The following is a 21,581-nucleotide window of genomic DNA, read 5'->3' as shown; positions in this document are numbered from 1 at the left end:
GATGCAGCTAAAGTAACTGGCTGTATTTTGAAACTAAGAGCAAGTTAATCAGTGCAAGGATTCAAGTGTTACATCATTTTGTTTGCTGGCATGTAAAATGTGTGGAAAAGGTACCTTTTCACAAATCCAGTCACATATGATGTGTCACACTTCAAAACTGTTATCTATTTTTACTGACGATGATGACTTTACTAGAAAACAACTCCTAACCCACAAATTACTACTCCAATCAGAAAAGAGGAAGGATGACCATACAGCACACAACTAGTTCATGTCATGTGACACACCACATACAAAACGATCTCACTATATTTTTGCTAATTTTTGGTTGTATTCGAAGAGGCCACCAAGCTAATTTGAGCCATAGCACATAACCAGTAAAAGTTTCCCAATACTAAATTATGGAACACTTTGTTACTGACAACAGATTGTCAACTAGTGTGTTGGGAGAGTATTGAACATTTCATTGTAATCATATTTGTGTGATGTTGTGTAGAGTTTACTAGGTAAACTAAAGTACACAACAAGAAGTCTGTGGAACATGCAATTTTGTACACTATGCAGCAATGAAATTTATTAATTTTAACGGTTAAATGATTTATGTATGACATGTATCCATGGTTAAACCAATTTTTACAATGTTGTAGAAATCTTTGGAATATTCAAACTAGTTCTACTTTGAAACTTTAGAACCAACCATACAACATAGTACATACAATTGCTTTTCCAAAATCAATCCTGATTTGCACATGACATGACAAAGCAATTAGGATATTCTAATAGAACAGTCAGGAAGTCACACAGGAAGTGACTATACACCAGGTAGGAAATGGTAAAGGTTAACAGGAAGGAAGCAAGAGAACACCAATAAAACATCACATGATAATCTCTTGTGGTATGCTATTATTTAAGTTGAGGTTACATAACTCACCATGCCTGCAAATAGCAATAGAAGTGGGTCATTCCTTTTTTGTACTTAATCATTTCAGCAGATTTGGTTCCTAAAAGCTGAAACATTGAAAAGTTTGAAAGTGGCCAATCATTCTAGCTCTGGAAAAGTATGTATGTTCTGTATATTGGGAACAAAAATATTCAACTGCTTCACTGGAAGCTAGAATAATACTGCATGCTGTTAACTACAGTGTATGTACGTTACACTTGGAAGGTTAGGGTTGCAATCTTTATATGGAGGTAAATCGGAACCATGTAAAACTAATACTCTACCCTACGACAAAGTGTCTGGGATACACAGGTGTCCTCAAGTGTAAATATTCACTACTTACCCTTAAAAGAAGCCATCTGGTGTTGTAGTCCAGCTAGTCTCTTAGATGTTCCAAAGTCAGATATCTTTAGTTGACCAGTGTACATGTTGACCAGTACATTATCCCCCTTGATGTCTCGGTGAACTATCTTCTGCTCATGATACCGTCGATGATCTGTTTAGTGTAGAACTTGACGGTACCTTCATCTTCCAACAGTGGTCCCCATTTGTGCTTCAGTAAGTCTGACAGGCTACCTGTTGTGATGGGATGTATGTGTAAAAGCCTGTATGTACGTCTGTAGGTCCCATGCATGGGTAAATGAAAACTTCTATATAATCAAAAGTTACTCTTTATAGTACAATACATGGCAGCCATGTGTACAGGGTTACATTTTTCCTTATTTGATGCGCTCCTGATCAAACAAACGTCACATTTATAACTTACCTCCGGGAACTTGTTCCATGAAGATCTTAAACACCCCATTCTCAGTCAGTGTATCATAGTAGGAGACAATGTTCTTGTGTTGGAGATGACAATGGAGTCTGATCTCTTCCTCCAGTGACTGAAAATCTCTACGATAACAAAAATCTATAGTAAATACACTGTACAACTACTGACATGTGTATTTCTATGACTGACTTAATCTTATCCAGTATCACTGATTTCCTTGATGGCCATTTTTCTCTTGGTGACAAGATCAATGGCAGAGTAGACAGCTCCAAATGATCCTTTACCCAACACCACTCGGTCACCATTACTGTCCACTTCATACTCATACTACAGTGTGATGTGGTAGAGATGACAAGTGCGTAGTGACTGACTGTGTCAATTTACTATAGTCTGTTTTGGGTGAGTAATAAATCTCAAATACTCTAGGCGCAATTTAACATACATACGTATGCACAAAATCTAGGTTTTCCAAATGTTCGTATCTGCATTCTTAATACGCAGTGATGTAAAGAAGGTGATTAACTGTGTCACGTAAGCATGCGCGGTTGCCATGGCGGTAGTACAGTTGTGAAAGATACAGCTGCTTTTGTTGATGTTATTGCACAAACAGTTTCAACTGATTATACAATATAGTCTAAAGCAGTTATACAGGTACAGTGGATCCTCAGTTATCCGAACAGCTTTGTTCTTATAGTTAGCCAAAAGTGTTCAGATAAGTGAAATTGTTCAGATAACTGAAGCCCATTGATTTATATACAGATCTTCGTTCAACTACTCTAATAGAACAGTCATTTACTCTAATAGAATGCACACTGATGACAAAATACTCTAATAGAACAGTCCCATTTGGCGTTCGGATAATCGAGGTGTTCGGATAACTGAGGTTCGGATAAGCAAGGATGCACTGTACAATGTGGAGTCTATACACCCTCAGGCCTAATAATGCTCTCACTGGACTTGTGCTTCACACTTTCAGGTTCACACACACTGCCCACCCTGCACTTGTGAGCTACAGCTTCAGGCCTTCAGGGATTTATAAGCTCCACATTGTGTCTGTATACTGCCTTGACATGATGTACGTATTCAAAAAGATTGAGATACTCTAATAAAACAGTCAACCTCCTATCCACCTGTATGACCACAAACATTCTAATAGAGCAGTCGCAAACATGTAAACATCACACTAGAGATTGGCCTACAGAATTGTATGTTAGTACATCCCAGATGAGGTGTTTGACTCACTAGCACCTGTAACATGTCTGGGATTAAGGGAAGAGATGTTGAGGAGCGTGATTTTCATCTGTGCCATTCTCCACTGAATGGCCCCAACAACCATAGTAACCTGTTCATATACTGATGTCATTTTGTGGGAAAATGTTTTTTCTGCTATCATTTTAGTAAGCATTTTAGTGGGAGGGATTAAAACTCGCTAATTAAAGGGCGTGACACCCATTTCGCTCGCGAGTATTCATCCCAAACGAAATGGGATGAATACTCAAAAGCATTCAACAAGTGAAGTTGATGTGTTCAGTCCCACATAAGGGTCTCACTTGTAAGTCTTCCTGGTGACTGAGCCATTGACTGAGCCTTGCATTGACTGAGCCTTGTAAAGCCCCTAATGACTGAGTCATTAGGGGCTTTCCCTCCTTCACTCATCATAGTGGACACCAGATCATAGAACCTGTGATGTCATCAAATGTGTAATGACAGAATTAGGGACACAGAGTTATCCTGAAATATGGTACATGTACCATGTCATGTTACATGAAATTTACAATGACTTGCATGACCTTCTAAACATGCATGTTGTCAGTCTATTGTACTAGTCATGTTTCATGTAACATGCAGGGAATTCGTCAGCATGTATGAGATTTACGTACATCAAAGATGCACCAATTAGTTAGAGCATTCACTGTACGTAGCTGCCTTTTGATTTCAAGTTAAAACTTTAAAACCATTTACTGAAGTGTGATCAGGGTCAGTTTTCTCGCCACATATTGAGGACTTTTGAAGGAGGTGTTCTGTTTTTTATTATATTATTATTATATTGTGTACTGTGCAGGAATCATGTATGATTATGATGCACAGGTGTAATTATAAAAGTGTCCAAATCATTACAAAACTCAGTGTATGTGGGAGTGTTAACAATGTTCTGGGGTAGATTATTCCATTGTTTAATCACTGAAGGGAAGAAGTAAAATTTAAAACTGTTCACACTAGTACTTAGTTGATTAAAATAGCCACTTTGTAAAAAGGAAGGAACGTGAGTTAAACAATCATCTGGAACATCAGCTAAACGATGAATGATTTTATACAGAGGAGGGTGGAAGCGCTGCTCGAAAATATTACGTTAATTGCATACCTCTGTTAAGAATTTCACGTGAGCCTCAATAGTCGCAATACAAAACTAGCGAACAGTGGGGATCACTGGGGATCATTAGATATTTAGATTGTACTTCGTGTAAGCATTACAATGATGTACTTGTTTTGTAAAACCACTTAGTTTTCAGGGAAAAACTGATGAAACACTTTCGTGAGTAGTACGCTTGCACTAACCAGGTATGTATATTCTTCAACAAGGCAATGATTTCACACTTCGTTACACCATCCACACGATTAGTTAATAACAGAAAACGAGCATTTAACATAATTCATTTTAACGGCGCTTAAACCACTTCCACCCTCCTCTGGATTTTATACAGCATTTGTAATTTTAATTTTTTCCTTCTGCTCTGCAGGGTGCATGGGTAGTTAACATTGTGGAAACACTGGTTTTGTACAAAAAATTCACCTGATTATGAACAGTATCATGCACTTATTTGTTAACAACTTTTCCACAATCCACTACATGATTTACAGCTCACCTCTGGGCTTGAGAGGTGGAGGAGAAAAACATTTGAAAGTCTTCAGCAAAATGATGTAACACATAGAGGAACACACTACGAGTATCTTTCTGATATATGCTGTATGGGGAGATGATATGAGTTATGTATTTACATGATAGTCATGTGTGTATAGTAGACTCTCAGTTATCCGATCAGTTCATTTATCCAAACACTTTTATCATTACCTGAGAACAAAGGGGTTCAGATAACTGAGGGTTCAATGTGTACAAAACCAACAGAGAAGGGAAAGTAAAAACAATTTCTGAATATCAATTCAATGAAACTGTCAAAGTTTCTGTAGGCCACCTCAGGGGTGTAGGAAGCATGAGTACCATGGGTGCTTGGGCACCCATAAATACTTCCAGTGGTGTAAATAACGGGTATCAGCACACTGTATTATATATTACTGAAAAGATGGAGATATTCTAATAGAGCAGTCAATGACTGTAATAAAGCAGTCACACTCAAGACATTTTTTTTTTTTTTTGGTCTTCAGCTTTACCACTGGGCACCCATAAGTTAATATTTTCCTACTCCCCTGCACCTTACACATACGTATGTGAACAGCACCAATCAAGTTTATATTTTAGTGGCAACTATGAGCCTTTTTGTAATTGGGACATTTCCTATTAACAGTACCATAGAGTATATTGCAAGTCTCAAACTGAATTTTCACTATCAGTGCAACCACTTATGTGTACACAATATTCAATTGTTGAATACTTACTGTAGCATTTGGTGCTTATGTGTAAGTTCCTGTTATTAATCAACCCTTTGATGACTGAGAGGGTACTGCTGTGGCTTTTACACACACACACACGCACGTATGCACGCACACAAAACACTTTTCTTAGTAAGCTCACTCATCATACAGTACGATAGTACTGTATGGTAGGGACGACGAAGATGTGGGCATGGTCTACAAAGATAAATCAAGCCAAAATCATCTTTGAAAACCCTTCACGGCCACTTGACAGTATTGGTCAGGCATAACCAAGCCCAAACATGCCTTCAGAATGACCAGAAGCATTTTCAATTAGGTGCTACAAAATTTAAAATAAAAATTATTTTTGCGAATTTTCTACTGCCTGCCTGCCTGCCTGCCTGCCTGCCTGCCTGCCTGCCTGCCTGCCTGCCTGCCTGATGCGTTCAGTCAAGCGTAGCAGAAAATTGGCTACAGCTACAGCCTTACTTCTTTGGCAGAAATGCTTCCAATTTCATGGAGATGAAACTTTTAATATTTTAAATATTCTACAATGTATGTGCTATTGCTTACTGATTTTCCTTTGATCCTTCTTTATCGTGACCATTGCTCATCAGTAGGGCATCCATATCAATGGGGCTTCCATAATCATTGTGAATATGTGTTATCGCACCAAACTTTTAGAATACGTTTGTGATTTGACGTTTGGTTTATACAGGACCTATCGTACGTCGTCGACAAGATACACGCGTAAGACATCTTGTTTAGTATTAGTGCGTTTGTTGTTTAGCAGCTAGGTTTAACTGCTTGCATTTCTAAACGTATTTCTTTGCGACTAACACATTCTTCGCTATTAAAGTATTAACACTTCTTTATGTATCCTTGCATGTGCTTACTATTGTCTACACAAGTCAGCAAAACCATATACATACATGATTGGAATAGTCAAATAACTATCTAAAGCTGTTAACATTATTAAATGTAAAATGCATATATCTAATTCAATGCATGAATAATAATGTATTAAGTGCATAATCTCATAGAAACCCTGTATATTATGTTTTGTCACAATTCCTTGTCAGTTGTCAGTCGCTCCAGCAGCATCGTCCTTATGTGCAACAATTACTTATTGTGTTCCACCATATTCCCACTACAATGATCAATGTGTACTGTATAGCTAACCTATGACAGGTACAAAGAAAGTATAGCTTATTTGGTAACATCATTGTTAACAAAGTTATAGCTAACGAATGTGTAAAAGGTAGAGTAGGGCTTATCATACAGTACGATAGTAACTGTATAGTAGGGACCACAAAGGAGTAGGCGTGGCCCACAAAATAATATCACCCAAACATCAGCCTCAATTTTCCCTTACAACGATGAGGCAGTCTTGGTGAGGTAAAACTAATACCCAAACAAGCTTTCAGATCGACCCGAAATGCTTTCAACAAGTTCTTGATTAAAATGCTGTGTAACGGGTTGAACATAGCTGACAACGAAGTGTAATGGTAACTTCACTTTTTGATATAGCTGGGGCACGCGGTGCCTTTTCAGATGCGGTATGTGTGGGGTCACCAGCTATAATAAAATTATTTATAAAAAAAGTTAACAAACAAGTACACGAAAAAATTTGGAATTTTCAACTAGAGTAGGGACGACAGTACATTGATAAAAAGTACTGAAACAAGTGCATAGGGGTAGTGAACAATACTAAAATACAGTTAAATAATAAGACGTGTTATATCCCCACTGTGCATTTCCATTATGGCATCTTAAGCACAGTGGGGATATAACACGTCTTATTATTTAACTATATTTTAGTATTGTTCACTACCCCTATGCACTTGTTTCAGTACTTTTTATCAATGTACTGTCGTCCCTACTCTAGTTGAAAATTCCAAATTTTTTCGTGTACTTGTTATAGTAGTATTCTTCATTGTACAACAAAGCTGTTTAGATACATATTCTCAAAACAGTTCTTAGATGTCCACTGAATATATGGTGGTTCACTCTTATGACATTATAATGCATACCAGTACACTTCTCTTAATAAATTATTTTGTGATACACCACAGTGTACAAACATATGTGTAGGTATCAAAGGTGCACAGATATGTGACCAGATCTGCAAAAACATGACACAGCAGTGCATTTTTCGAATTCCTGTTTATTAAATAGTTATAATCTACTTAGCCAAGTGTTCCTCTGGCAAAGATTCAGCCTCATATGCCAATAACTTTTTGAGTTACAGCCCTACAAAGTAGAAAAATCTATTTGTACAGCAAGTATAGGGAAAGTAAATTACAGATGCTTACTAAAACGGTTGTAACTTATGAACGGATTAAAGTACTGGGACTGAAATTTTCACCATCTTGTTTTGCCATGGGTAGGGGAATCGATTACTGGGTAAGTTTGTCCTTTTATCACCTTTCTTCACTGCATACAGAGGTGAAATTCATGAAGAAAAATTGATCACATATGATCACTTCGATGTGATGTAAACAAATGCTCATAACTTGCCTATCCTTGGGTCTACTGCAACGAAACAAAGATTTTCCAACTCCTCTTGAGTAGGCAAATAAGACGACATCCAGGTTTTTATTGTTAGTACCTTCCTTCACTAAGAAAGAGGCGTTCAAAAAATTTACGGAATTTTTTCAATAATACACAAATATTTCATCCATTGTTTTCAATGCTTTATACTGTAAATTTAGGCTTGTGTGATTGTCGGTTTTCGCAAATCCAGTCACATATGACTGTTAGCTCATATTCTTATAAAATAACATTACCAAGCCAATAAACAAAGCTGATGCAATACGGTAGCATATAAGTTTTCTCTAACAATTTGCACTCTAAATTCAGACAGTAGGGGACTTTAATCAACAAACAAGTGTTGCTACAATAAAGGCTATATCAGTCTTGTTATTGCATATTGGTACTGAATCAGCAACTTGTGTAAAACAAGCAGCAGCTACAGATCGATACATACATTTATGGGAACCCATGCTCCTATAACTGCTCCGATTATCGACACACTTCTAGTAGGTATACTCACACTGACGGACAACAGACCTGATATTCTGCAGGTTATTGAAGGGGAACTTCCACTCATGGATCACACCAGACTTATTATCTTCAGGTGGAGCATGGTGCCACAAATCTATTCTCTACAAGTAGTACAATGAATAACTGAGTTATATGTGATTGTACTATTAGAGTAATGGACATACATGTGAACAAACCAGTAGCATAACTAGTAGTGTTATCCCTAAACATACACATCTTGTCTACAGCACATTCTAAACTATAATTTAATCTGTTTGTGGTTATACTAGCTGGCATAGTGCCACTAGTGAAGTTACAAAGCCACAAAAAACACTTTGACATGAAAGAGCTGTACCAGTGATGTATGTACGTATCATAATAGGGTTACTTACAGCATCAGTGAAGTAGTCAGCTCTATGGATACTGTTGTAGGATAGTTGATATTGTTTATCTGGCTCCAATAACAACACCTGAAGAATGTGTAGTGTGAAGATAGTCAACACTGAATATTATACATGAATACAGTACAGCAAAAACACAATACATGGTCATGGTTTAAGGATAAGAAGAAGACCCTTTCAGAAGGACATGTACAGGCTTCAAACTTGTCACTTATGAAGTGATACACTGATGGTGAACCAGAAATAGCCATTAAATGTAGATGTGCAACTGACATACATAACAGCCACGCACAAGCAGACATATGGATAGGCACACATACAGGGAACTGTGTTCCAGATGACTCCTGTTTGATGGCTTCAATGAAGAACTCCATCCAGAAGCCAAACAACCTCTTCTCCCTGCTAACCACTTCTTCTTCACTAGTAACACGGAACTTACTGATCAACTGAATACTGTTAACTGTTGACTTCAAGTACCTGTAAAGGACATGTTTAGAACAGTACAAACCTGTATACTGTAGGTACACTTTATATGGTAGCTAGACATCAAACCACCACTGCATAAGTTGGAATTTAGCTCCCTACTTCCCAGAGATTTAGTGAGTTGGAAAACTTCCACAGCAGAGTACAACAAAATACAATTGTTTGCCCCATAAGGAAAACAACTACGTAATAGGTTTGTAGATAAACTGGCCACCAAAGAGGTATTGTAGCAATGCAGCTCCTGGTCTCTTGACAATAATAATTGTTTAGCTTTGTCAGTGATAGCCATATTACTGAGAAACAAGTGTGTAGAGGAGAGGTAGAGTTTAACAGCATTTGAAACATGTACAGTGTAAGAGACAGGGGTATACTAACAATGTATAAGAAAATATTTAGTCACACACTCCCTGTACATTATTTACACTGACCATTCTGGAGGTTTCAACTTGAACATACACAGAGCAGCTTGGTTGGTCTTAGTATAGTTCTCAGCTAGTACACTGATCTCAAAGAATGTGGCTACTATCCAGTAGTCTTGTTGGGACTCCAGGTCTCCTTTATGACCAATCAGAGTGTTCAGGGTCATCCCTGTGAGGTGAACAACAAGTGTATGTATTATAGTATAATAATATGACAGAAAGTATTAGAGAACTAAAGGGAAAGCCTTTTATGTAATCAGATAAGGTGTTATAGTTTAATCTAGAGGTATTACAAACACCACCTCTGAGGCCACTGGTCTTACTTACATAACTTATTATAGTTTGAAAGATGTTTTTAAAGCAACATACTAAGCTGTACTCTTACTGTACTCTGACATTATGCCATACTTAAAAACTCTATAGGGTTTCAATTAAATTAATTCTCCGATACCAGCAGCCATAAACTAACCAATGTGTCTCAGTTCAGCTGATGCACCAAATGACTTCCCAGATATCACCAGTAAGGTAGCTAGATTGATGCCGGCATACTCGTTAGGTTGGACTTGAAATCCTTCACGATACCTAACAAGGAGAATAGGGAAATGTATTCACTTATCACATTATACAATGTACAGCAGGTATGTATGTGTTCCAGTGTAAAGCACTGACAAAAAAAAGGAAAACAACAAAAAAAAAACATTGACCTTTTTTCCATATGTGACTGGACCTGTGAAGCCTGACACAATCGCACATTTTTCAAATTCCAGTTTATTAAATATTTATAATCTTCTTATATAACCAAATGCATGCTATGGTAAAGTTTCAGCTTGACATAGCAATGACTTTGGGAGTTACAACCTCACAAAGTAGCAACTACAGATTTGTACAGCAAGTACGTATATGAAAAATAAATTACAGGTGCTTATTACAATGATTGTAACTTACTAGCAGAATGACACATATTGAAATTTGTACCATTGTGTTCATCATGAGTAGGGGAATCGATTAATGGGTAAGGTTATGCTTGTATCACCTTTCTTCACTACATACAAAGACAAAATTAGTGAAGAAAGATCGAATGCGTACTATCATTTCGAGTCTTCGACGTGTCGTAAACAACCTCCCATAACTTCTGCATCCTTGCAACGAAACAAAATTTTTCAAACTCCTTTTGAGTAGGCGAATAAGATGACATCTCAAGGTTTTTATCATTAGCCTCTTTCTTCACTAAGAACAAAGCGATCAAAAAAATTTACAAAACAAACCTCACCTATACAGTATATGCTTTATACTGTAAATTTAGGCTTGCGCGATTGTGTCAGGTTATCTCAGATCCAGTCTGGGAAAACCGGTCTTATTGCCTATTTAAAAGTAACGAGAAATGCCGGTTTTCAACATTCAGTGTGTTGTAGCTCACCAATTGTTTACATGTAAGTTGCGTGTACCAAAATTTCACATGTTTTACACCAATTCCTTACCTCTTAGAGCGTAGCCAACAGCTAAGTTTCCTGTCATTTTAGATAGTTTTAAAACCGTAGTTGATTGTAACAGGCGAGATCCAAAAGGGGAGGGAGGTGGGGGCCCAGAAAGAGGGGAAAAAAAGGCTGTTTAAAAATTGATAAGGAAGGCGTAGGGATGAATTAGGCCAAGTTATGGGCCATTCAGGTATCAAAACTGGCTTAAAGTGAAAGGAAATTCTCAGCAGAGGTCATTATTCAACACCAAAGAGCTGTACAGCCACATACAGCCATCCCCAGGCTGACCAGAGCTTCATTACGGCCCCACACCGCATGTACAGATCGTCACCGGGCTTGGGAAAAGCAGCCAGCAAAAGCAGACCACTCAAGTCTAGCTGATTTTGATTGTGAAATTAGATACTTTATTCATGTAGCTTTGTGTTTTTGGTGAAAAATTGAATCTGCTGACATGGGCAATAAGACCGGTTTTTGTCAAATATAAGAATGACATTTATATGTTATACCCAGCTTTTAAACCCCAGCCTATAACTGTCCTTGATGTTTATATGAGGTTAGTATTGAGGTAGACATGTACACTACAAGGTTAGTACTATATTCACATACTCACCAGTGTATAGCCTTGTCTCTACACTCATTGTCAGTATAGTCAGACTCTACAAACTTGTCCTTGTAAATTCTACCACACAAACACAAGAATCTGGTACATGATTCTCCTGATGTTTTAACTGTTCCTCCATCACAGATAGGCCATGGTCCTTGTCTTCTGGCTTGTTACGTCTACAACAGTGAGAGTGTGATACACTTGTAGATGTGGGAAATGGATTTTCATGGTGTACACAGAAGACAATGACCATTTCAACCACAAGTTTATTTGGTAATGTATTTCTGTATCATAATACATCTAGTACACATTTACATAACTACATTAATGGAGTTATGTACAGTTGGTGTTGAGAGAGAAGGATAGTAAGATGTGGTACATAGAGAGGTACAATCACAACTGATGGCTATAGATAAACCATCTTTACAAACATGTTATTATAAAACATTGTGACTGTACTATGAGAGTCTAGTATTACATCATTCCAAAAGTATACCAAATTGTTTAGTGGCTTTTTAAGTGCCACATCCCAAAATAATTATATTTTGAGTGAAGGAAAAGAAGCAAAATTTCCTTCCTCTCTCCTATGACAAAGTTAGCCCCTTAGGTTCTCATTTCTGTTGTGCTACAATATCCACATACCTGTTGAGGGCGAAGGCATACCACATTTGTATGGGAGGTTTCTGCATCTGTTCATGATTTGGTAACTTATCCACTAACTCTATCATTGACTCATAGTCCTGTACATAATACACAAGTACATATGATGATGATCAAACAGTCTCTACATGATATAATGGATCCACAGCAAATTTTTGGTTAACGATATTCCATAATAATTGCTCTGATGACGTAATTACACTGTACAGTAGATTACAATGTTACACTTTCATCTTAAAATTTTTGTGAGGAGTGAGACCAGCTCATGTGTAGTGTAAGGCATACATACCTAGTCTCATGCCCAGCTGGGCTCGTGCTAATGCGCAAACACCATCTGGTGACAATGCTTGAGTTTTTAGGGCCCAGAATTGCAATCCAGCCAAAATATTGGCTGGCCAGTCAGAATCAAGGAGTTGCATGATCATGTGAAAACAGTGAAAAACCATTCTAAAATGGCTAGGAATAAGAGCATTTACTAGATGCAATCTCAGTATTACTTTCTGGTGAAATGTTTAGCCATGATTCTTTGGTCATATAAGGTGAGATCAGAAATATAACATGACAACAAACCTCTTGAGCAAACTAGGTCAAAAAGTTCTAATAAACAGTTTTAAATTGTCTGCTTTTTCATCTACTTCTCATACACTCATGCGATTATGATACTCAGACAATATTTTGGTTGGATTACACTTCCGAGCCCAAGAAACTCGAGCATTGTCACCAGACAGTATTTGCACATTAGTGCGAGCCCAGCTGGGCACGAGATTAAGACATAGCATGCTTCTCAATGGTTATTACACAAACACACCAACCAACCCACCCAGCCACACGCACACATACACTATACCTGATGTCCTTATAAGACAACAACAGGTTTAAGATGATCTCAGCAGTGAAGAGACGAGGATCGTCATCAATCATACTCCTCAACTGCTTCAAATCCTGTAGTGACAATATGGAGTGTACAGTGTGTTCTGTTAGAGATCTTATGAAGTGTATTAGAGGGAACAAAGTGGTTAGGGATGTTGGTGAGCTAACGGTGTGTGTTGTGTTGTAGTGTGTTACCAATGTTACTCTGTGTGTGTGTGTGTGTGTGTAGTGTAGTGTGTGTGTGTGACTGTGTGTAGAGGTATACCGATATAAGAAAACTAAACCGATCCAATATGAGATTAATCATTTTGAAACTGATATGATACAGATCCAACATACTGCTATAACTAAGTGTAGCTATTTATATTTGGGGAACCACATATACTTTATTTTTAACTACTGAAGACAGTCTTAAGATTATTGGCTATGCTTGGTTACCCATGGTGGTGTGGCCTCTATTGACAGCTCAGACTATAAGGCACCCACAAATATTTTAATACATGCCCCACCAAGATTAGTCTGGATTACTCCACATTTTAATGGCTTGCAGAGATGGCTGGTTGTTTTATGCTGTTCTCTTGTTGCTGTTTCCCCAGGCCCACCACTATGAGTGTTTGTTGTATGATTGGAAAGCTTTGTGACAACAAAACAGTGATTATGCATGCACTTAGATGGCTGTGTATAGTGTACTACTTTTAGACAAGGACGATAACGATAACTACTGTTTCCCACTCTTGTTAACTACATATTATTAGGGTTTATAATGTGGCTTGATCATTGGTCAGTGTCCTCAAGATAGTTCAGTTGTATATCGGTACATCGTATCAGTTTTTAGCAACAATATCGTCTCCCACCGATATAGTAAAAATTTCTATATCAGCTACCAATATGATATGTATCGGTGTATCAGTACACCTCTAACTGTGTGTACATGTCCACTAAAGCTCATCAACAGATTTGCATGATATAAATGATAAACAATATATTGTGCTTACCAACTTTAACTCTTCACCTTTCAGTTTTTCTCGTGACTTACGTAATTGTTCTAAGAAGAATTCCTTGTACTGTTTCCTAGCAACATAACAACAAGCTAAACATTATAATACACACATACGGACAGACATGGGTGGACTTAATTGTTCCAGTGTAATATATTCAAGTCATCAGCACCAGACTCTCAAAATAATGTACAATTAAATCCTCACTGACTCTCCCAAACAGATATGAAGCTAATTCAAAAATCTGCTCTATCCCATACCTCCTATACTGGTATGCCAAAAATCTTAACATATAAAAAATGCTAATAGCATCAGTAACTTGATCATTAAAGCTGGAAGCTTAATATAACATTGGCAGGACTAGCGTTACTTGTAAAGATCAGTTTCCCAAAGTTCAGTCGTGCATCAATGAGTTTAAACAAAAAAATCAAACCAAATCAAATGGTAAAACCTATAAATGACAACCTAAGGATGTGTGCAATATACTGAAATACCAACATAAACTTTACTATCATGATACAATATTAAAATGTTCATACCGTGATTGCTATATACACAACATATTACTGCATGATTTTAATGCAAAATTGGCTGGCACAAAGTTTGTCGACAGTAGTGTGAGTACCTCTTCTACACGGGATGTCTCAAGGTACATACCCACCTATGCAGCTAGCTAAGTGTACAGTACATGTCTTTCAGATGTGTTAATGCAAATATGTGATCAGCTTAAATAAAGTGTGCATTTTAACTACTTCAACTTGTAATTCAATTTCATGAGAAATACACATTTCTGGCACAATATTGTGATATATATCGCATTGTGATATTTTTTAAAGTTATATGTGACCTGCTAAGTGAAAACTCGACTTGTTTGCATTTCCTTGAGTTTCCTTTTATGAAATTTTTGTTGTCTATATGGAAAAGCCAATGGACTGTTGAAGTTTCAGCCATTTCTGGTGAGTGGTTTTGGAGTTATAGTGATAGACAACAAGAAGAGCAAAATAATCCATTTGTACAGTGCCTTATATGGAAAAAAATTACAGGCACTTGTTTAATCATAACTCGAGTGCAATGAGCTATGGAGTTGGGACTTGTGCCATTCTATTCACCATGAACTGGGGTATATAGTTTTCAACTTAAATACACTCATGCTATCAAGCAAGAAGGCTGTTCAAGTTTAAAAACGGCGACAATAAAGTTAAGTTTTATCGCAACGTAAACAAACACACGTGACTCCATGGTACAGAAACAAAATACAGATATTCCTACTCTACATGAAGAGGTGGATCCACTGCTATATTAGATTATTCGACTTGAGTCTCCTTCACTGTTTACTGAAGTGATTAAAACATTGCATAAAATTATTAATGTAGCACGCATTTTTACTCAATGTATTTCAATGGCATTTATCTCTAAAAAAGTATTATGCAAACAAGCCGGGTTTTGGCTCAGCAGGTCACATATGTGACAGTTGGTGATTCATACCCCTTGGCTATAAAGTACACAGAACACTACTGTGTGTACACATAATACACATGTACCACACAACTAGTCATACACCCCTGTAGTTTGAAGTATAAATCAGGGGCACATTGGCTGTCATCTGACTAAAGCAAACCAACACTGGGACACCTGTACATTACACAGCTAAGGGCTGAGAGTTAGGGCAGGCATGGGGAGTTAGGGCAGGCATGGGGTTAAAGGCTAAGGTTATGTCTACACACACACACACACACACACACACACACACACACACACACACACACACACACACACACACACACACACACACACACACACACACACACACACACACACACACACACACACACACACACACACACACACACACACACACACACACACACACACACACACACACACACACACACACACACACACACACACACACACACACACACACACACACACACACACACACACACACACACACACACACACACACAGGGCATGGTACTAGCTGTAGGAAAAAGACTTCTAGACCAGACTTGGAGGTATCTTGATCAATACAAGTCACCATGTTTTTTTTCATGTCAAAGTTCTCCCTCAGTCCAAGATGATAGGACACCTCTGTGATATCAGCTACAGCAGCACCGTAGAACTGGTCCAACACTGATGTCTCCCCAAAGTCTAACTTCTCAAATAGTATACGTTGACAGGTCATACCCAGCTCCTTGGCAGCTGATTGTAGAACATCCAGTCCCTTCAGTCCTTCCATTGTGTCTGGATACACCGCTACGATAATTGACTGCTTCCCCACCTGCATTGTGTACGCAAGTCACTTGAGCTGAACAAACAGTAGAACTCCACGTGAGTCAAAATTCCCTTCAGACACTCACTTTTCGCGATCAACAGTTTACAGGATAATACTCACGTGTCCACAGCGAGGTGTTCCAGTCTCCGTCACAAAACATAGCTGGAAGCGGTGAGTATTAATTGGAATTGACTAAATTGTACAGTTTAATCACGTGGGTTAGTTGTGTTTCCGGTCACGTGCATTGGAAGTGAGACAGCCTCTAGGGCAGCCACCTTAGCTGTATGGCAGCACCACGAGGACATGTAAGTGTGCAAACTTTAACTGTCGTCATCGTAGTTAAGAAATTATCGTAGTTTTCCTAGAGATATGCTAGCTAGTGCGATCACAGCTAGTGTCAAGAGGTTGTGTGTCAACCCTCCCACTCACCCCGCCCCACGACATCTAGCCTCGCATTTAGCTGCTGCGAATAGACCTTGTGTGTTCTAAGCCTAAGGCGTGGTCAGGCAAAAACCGGAAAAGAATTGCTACGGCTTCAAGTTTCACGATAGTTTACGAGGAAAGTAAGGCCAAAAGTACCGAGCATTCTAGTGCAAAAACCTTCCCTAAGCGAAATAATTTGCTATGCCGCAAGTATGTTATATACGTTTACCTAGTAACTTACTTTTTACCAGCGATACTCTATTTCAGGCCTATCAAGTCACACGCATTAAATATTTTTCTCACGCTCACGGGCGCACAGTTATCAATCTCACGCAAGTCAAAAATCTACAGTAGGTGCTCCTTGGTGCTAGCAACAAAAACCTCCGAGGTGTGCATTATTTAGAGTAACAGGTACCGGTGTAACGTGATCAGTTGATTCAAATGTTGATGTTACCGCCATGTAGCACGATGTAATATGAACAGGCCGAACAGAGCCAAAAGTTATCAGACAGGAGGCTTCATAGTTTTGGGTGACCTCAAAATGTCATTATTTTACATCAGCAGTTTTCTGATAGTTGTCTGAAGTTGAGATTAGTTGCACGTGATCCGGCTGCATGGAATGGTGAACGATTGCAGACAGAAGTGAATCTGCATTGAAAAGTTCAGAGATGTCTGATATAACTGTACAAGGATTGCATGAAGTTCTCAGTGAATGGGATTATGCTAGTGCACGTGAGACCAGCTAGAAAGTATACAGTTTATCTAGGTAGCTCACATACTATTTCAGATACCACACCAATAATATAATATTATTATTCTGTAATATACCCACACATAGCTGTAGTTAGTTATAGAATAGCTAGCCACAGTACAGTGTAAATGTAATTGGTTAACAATTTTTTTGCTATAACCAGCACAGGGAAACCATGCTGATATAATGACATGGAATCCTACGCTGCTGGTTATAAATTTTGATGGTTGGTTGCATGATGTGGCTCCATGGCTTGGAAGAATCTCACTCATTCTGGATTGCTCAACTTGACAGCCCTGCTTTATCTTTCAGTACGATTCCTTCGTATTAGCATTTAAAAAGTTTCCAAGCATAGATTGCATATGTATTTTGCCCTCAAAAAATGGCTGATGCATTATTTTGATGATGTAATAAAGTGCCTGACGCCTTAGCACGCACATGGTCTATAAGCGGTACTATAGGTGTATCAGCACATGGAGGAATTTATTAGAGTACTAGCTAACTGGCATGTTAGGAATGTTATTATTAATAGACCACTCCAAGAAGATTCATTGTTTCCCTTTTTCTACCTGCATCAGTGCTAATTCTCTTCTGCATGGTTTTATTCATTATGCTGTAAACTGAACATTTTTATTGATTATCACATGAATGTGTAGTAGTTGTACACAGGTACTAAATCTAGTAATAACCTTATTCAGAGTCATAACCCATGGAGCTTTTATACTGTATTTCATGCCCTTAGTTTAGCTCTAATAGCTGTTGTGTGGGTCATAGATTTTAAAATTAGTAGCATCATTATTAAATTCCTTGTTTCCAGTCACCGCCTGCATCAATTTTTAGGTAGCTGCATCAAATTTGATTATAGATCAGGTGGATGCACTATTTCATAATGGAAGGAAGCACAGAGTGACTAAGCTTTAAGGTAAATGTATTAGCTGAGCATATGAACATAGCAGAAGGATGGACGTCCCTCCACTCTTGTTCCACAGGGTGCATGGGTATACAAACCTGGCGGCGATCAAGATACTCTAATATAGCAGTCAGAGACTGAAATAACAAGAGTCAAGTGTATAATCAATAATCACCTCCTGCCCGGCATCAGTTTTTGATGGGAAACAATGAATTTTCTTGGAGTGACCCTAGTTTACCTGTTTCTCATCCACAAAAATTTGAATTTCTATGCGGGTGAGAGATCATTATTCATTATTAAAGAAAATACTCCAAATTAAGCTGTCTGTTACCATAAAGGTTAGCTAAAGCCTTTTAAGAACAAGTACTTACATTTTACCACCATTTCTGAGGTGCAAGTCAGAGGAGGTTGGACGTGTTTACGTTAGCTGTACTTTAATTGTCAATAGTTGCAATACAAAACTGAAAAATGGTGGGGGTTGCTAGATATTCAGATTGTTCTTCGTGTAAGTAATGTATTTTGTTTTGTAATCAGTGTTGGAATTCCGGGTGAAATTAATAAGTTGTGGTTTGGTATACACTACTTCACCAGCCTTCACGTACGTATTCTATTAATGAAACTTGAAATGACTCAGTGAGTTATTCTGAGATTGCGATGTATTAACCTCCTCTACAAAAGGGATTTGCATAATTTGTTTTAGTGGTGCTTAAAGCGTGTCCAACCTCCTCTGGGTGCAAGTGACATTTGCTGTACTGTAAAAATGGTAGCCAACTTTCTTAGCATCAAAATAGTGTGCACATGATTGATAACAGCAATAAGCCAGGCAAACTTTATACTGGTTGCTTATCCACAACAATTTGGACTTCCAAGCGGGCAGTAGGTCATTATTCATTATTAAATTTAAGAAAATACTCTAAATCAAGCTGTCTTACTATAAAGGTTAGCTAAAGACTTTTAAGAACTAGTGCTTACATTTTACTATTGTTTCTGAGGTGTAAGTGACATTTGCTGTGTTATAAAATAATAGCCAGCCTTCCTAGCATCAAAATACATGTGCATGTGATTGATAACAGCAATAGTGAAAATAGAGGTGGTGGGGTAAAAATGGATGTGGGCGGGGATGAGAAACAATTAATCAAGTTTACTTGGCCTAAGCTAGTCTCAGTTGCATAGCAATATTTCTCTTCTGGCACCGCACAAAGAAATAGTGGCTAAGCTAGACTATTATCTGTGCTGGTTCACCTGATAGCTTATGTTGTGTTTAGTTTTTTATGGTTTTACACACTCATTAAGGTTGTAGCTACTTGTATTGTACACTTGATGACATGTGAAGATATTTCAGAAACGTTACTAATAGCTAAATCAGAAAATGCCTGGGGCAAGACAACAAACAGAATTTCTTTTGAGTGGCCTTATATGCATGGAGCTTTCTGTAGTGCATATTAGGCCAGGCAAAGTAGATTGGTAGTTTTTCATCAGCCATGCACATCCTTATTTTGATGTGGTGGGCAGTCATTATTAGTTGTGAAGGAATCCACCCAAAATCACAGCATCAGAAAGCTATCTGTCACTACAAGGATTATCAAAAGCCTTCTTAAAGCGTACATATTAGCATCTTTCCGCTGAAACAGGAAGAAACTTTTTCTGTAGCTAAAAATGATGGCTAATTTGTTTAAACATTGAAATGCTGGTGCAAGTTATCAATTATAGCAAATTTAGAAGTGGCAGGGTGGATGATGATGATGATGTGGGTGGTGATGAGAAATTATAAATCAACTTTGCCTGGCCTTATAGTGATGTTATTGTTTTCTTTGCATGTGGACAATTTCTACTATTCCATTGTAACATTGGCAGCTTCTCCATATCAAAACTTTTGTAAAGTATTCTTGATTTTTGCCCATTTCATATCAACAACATGGTCTTCCTTGCTGTTTTCAAACAAGGCATTGTAATTTCTACAGACTTTGATTAACAGACATGAGGTATGTTTCATCAAATTCCTCAAACGGAAATTTGATTGATGTGTAAGTATAATTTGTGTAGCGATTAAGGGAGAACCAGAAAGGAACTTTGTATCGCAAACTGTACTTGTTCAGAATGCACGAAAAAACACATGGTTCAGCATATTTTCTCTGTAAACTAACCTGTTTAGCAATTAGTATAATTGTAATATTATTAAGCATCCTTCACTGCACAGAATGATACGTACCAAATTTTGTACCATAGCAACTTGTAAATTTGGATGTCATATCAGTGATGAATAACTGTGACTATGGTGTCACATCGATACGGTCGACATTAGATAGAGAATTTCAAGGGCTTTCTTTTTATTTATGGTGCGCTATAGAGTTTATGTGAGTTATCTATATATATAAAGCTGTCTGTCTGTCCGTCTATCCACCTGTCTGCTTCATGACGCAGCTAACTCAACAATCAAAGCATGTATCAACACAAGACTAACGAAAGTAAGCGCTCATCATCTGGCAACTCCAAGTTTGTTGTTGCAAATTACTACATGCTTCTGTTCGTACTCTATAAAGTGTTGAAGGCATTGGTGTAGAGGAAAACTTTATAATTAGCTACAGTACAGTAGGATCTCAATTATCTGAACTTTGATTATCCGAACCCTTGATTATCTGAACAGTAGCGGTGACTGTTCTATCAGGGTATTTTGTCAACAGGTGTATGTTCTATTAGAGTAGTTCAACAGAGCTCTGTATATAAACGTATGGGCTTCAGTTATCTGAACAAATTCACTTATCTGAACACTTTTGTGATTTAGCTGACAGAAAGGTGTTCGGATAATGAGGTCCTACCGTACATTCCTCTCAAAACCATGAACAAACAGTCAAAGCGTTAGAGCATGGAACTGTTAACCCAAAGATCCAGGGTTTGATTCCAGCCCATGACAATTTTTTTCTTCTCAGTATCACCTTTTTGTGACACACGTTTTCATATGTCAGCTAT

At 37.9% G+C, this 21,581-nt stretch overlaps 1 protein-coding gene and 1 pseudogene across 1 annotated transcript in view; one reads left to right on the top strand and one right to left on the bottom strand.

Annotated features, from left to right (window-relative positions):
* Positions 1 to 16,746, bottom strand: part of LOC136257638 (mitogen-activated protein kinase kinase kinase 15-like) — a 45,083-nt pseudogene extending 28,337 nt beyond the window's left edge.
* The window catches only part of LOC136259448 (ankyrin-1-like), a 455,130-nt gene that overhangs the window by 277,306 nt on the left and 156,243 nt on the right, over positions 1 to 21,581 (top strand). The gene's annotated exons all lie outside the window — the stretch shown is intronic.

This window comes from Dysidea avara, chromosome 6 (genome assembly GCF_963678975.1).
Source record: "Dysidea avara chromosome 6, odDysAvar1.4, whole genome shotgun sequence".
NCBI classification, from domain to species: Eukaryota; Metazoa; Porifera; class Demospongiae; order Dictyoceratida; family Dysideidae; genus Dysidea; species Dysidea avara.
This window is presented reverse-complemented; position numbering and strand designations above follow the sequence as displayed.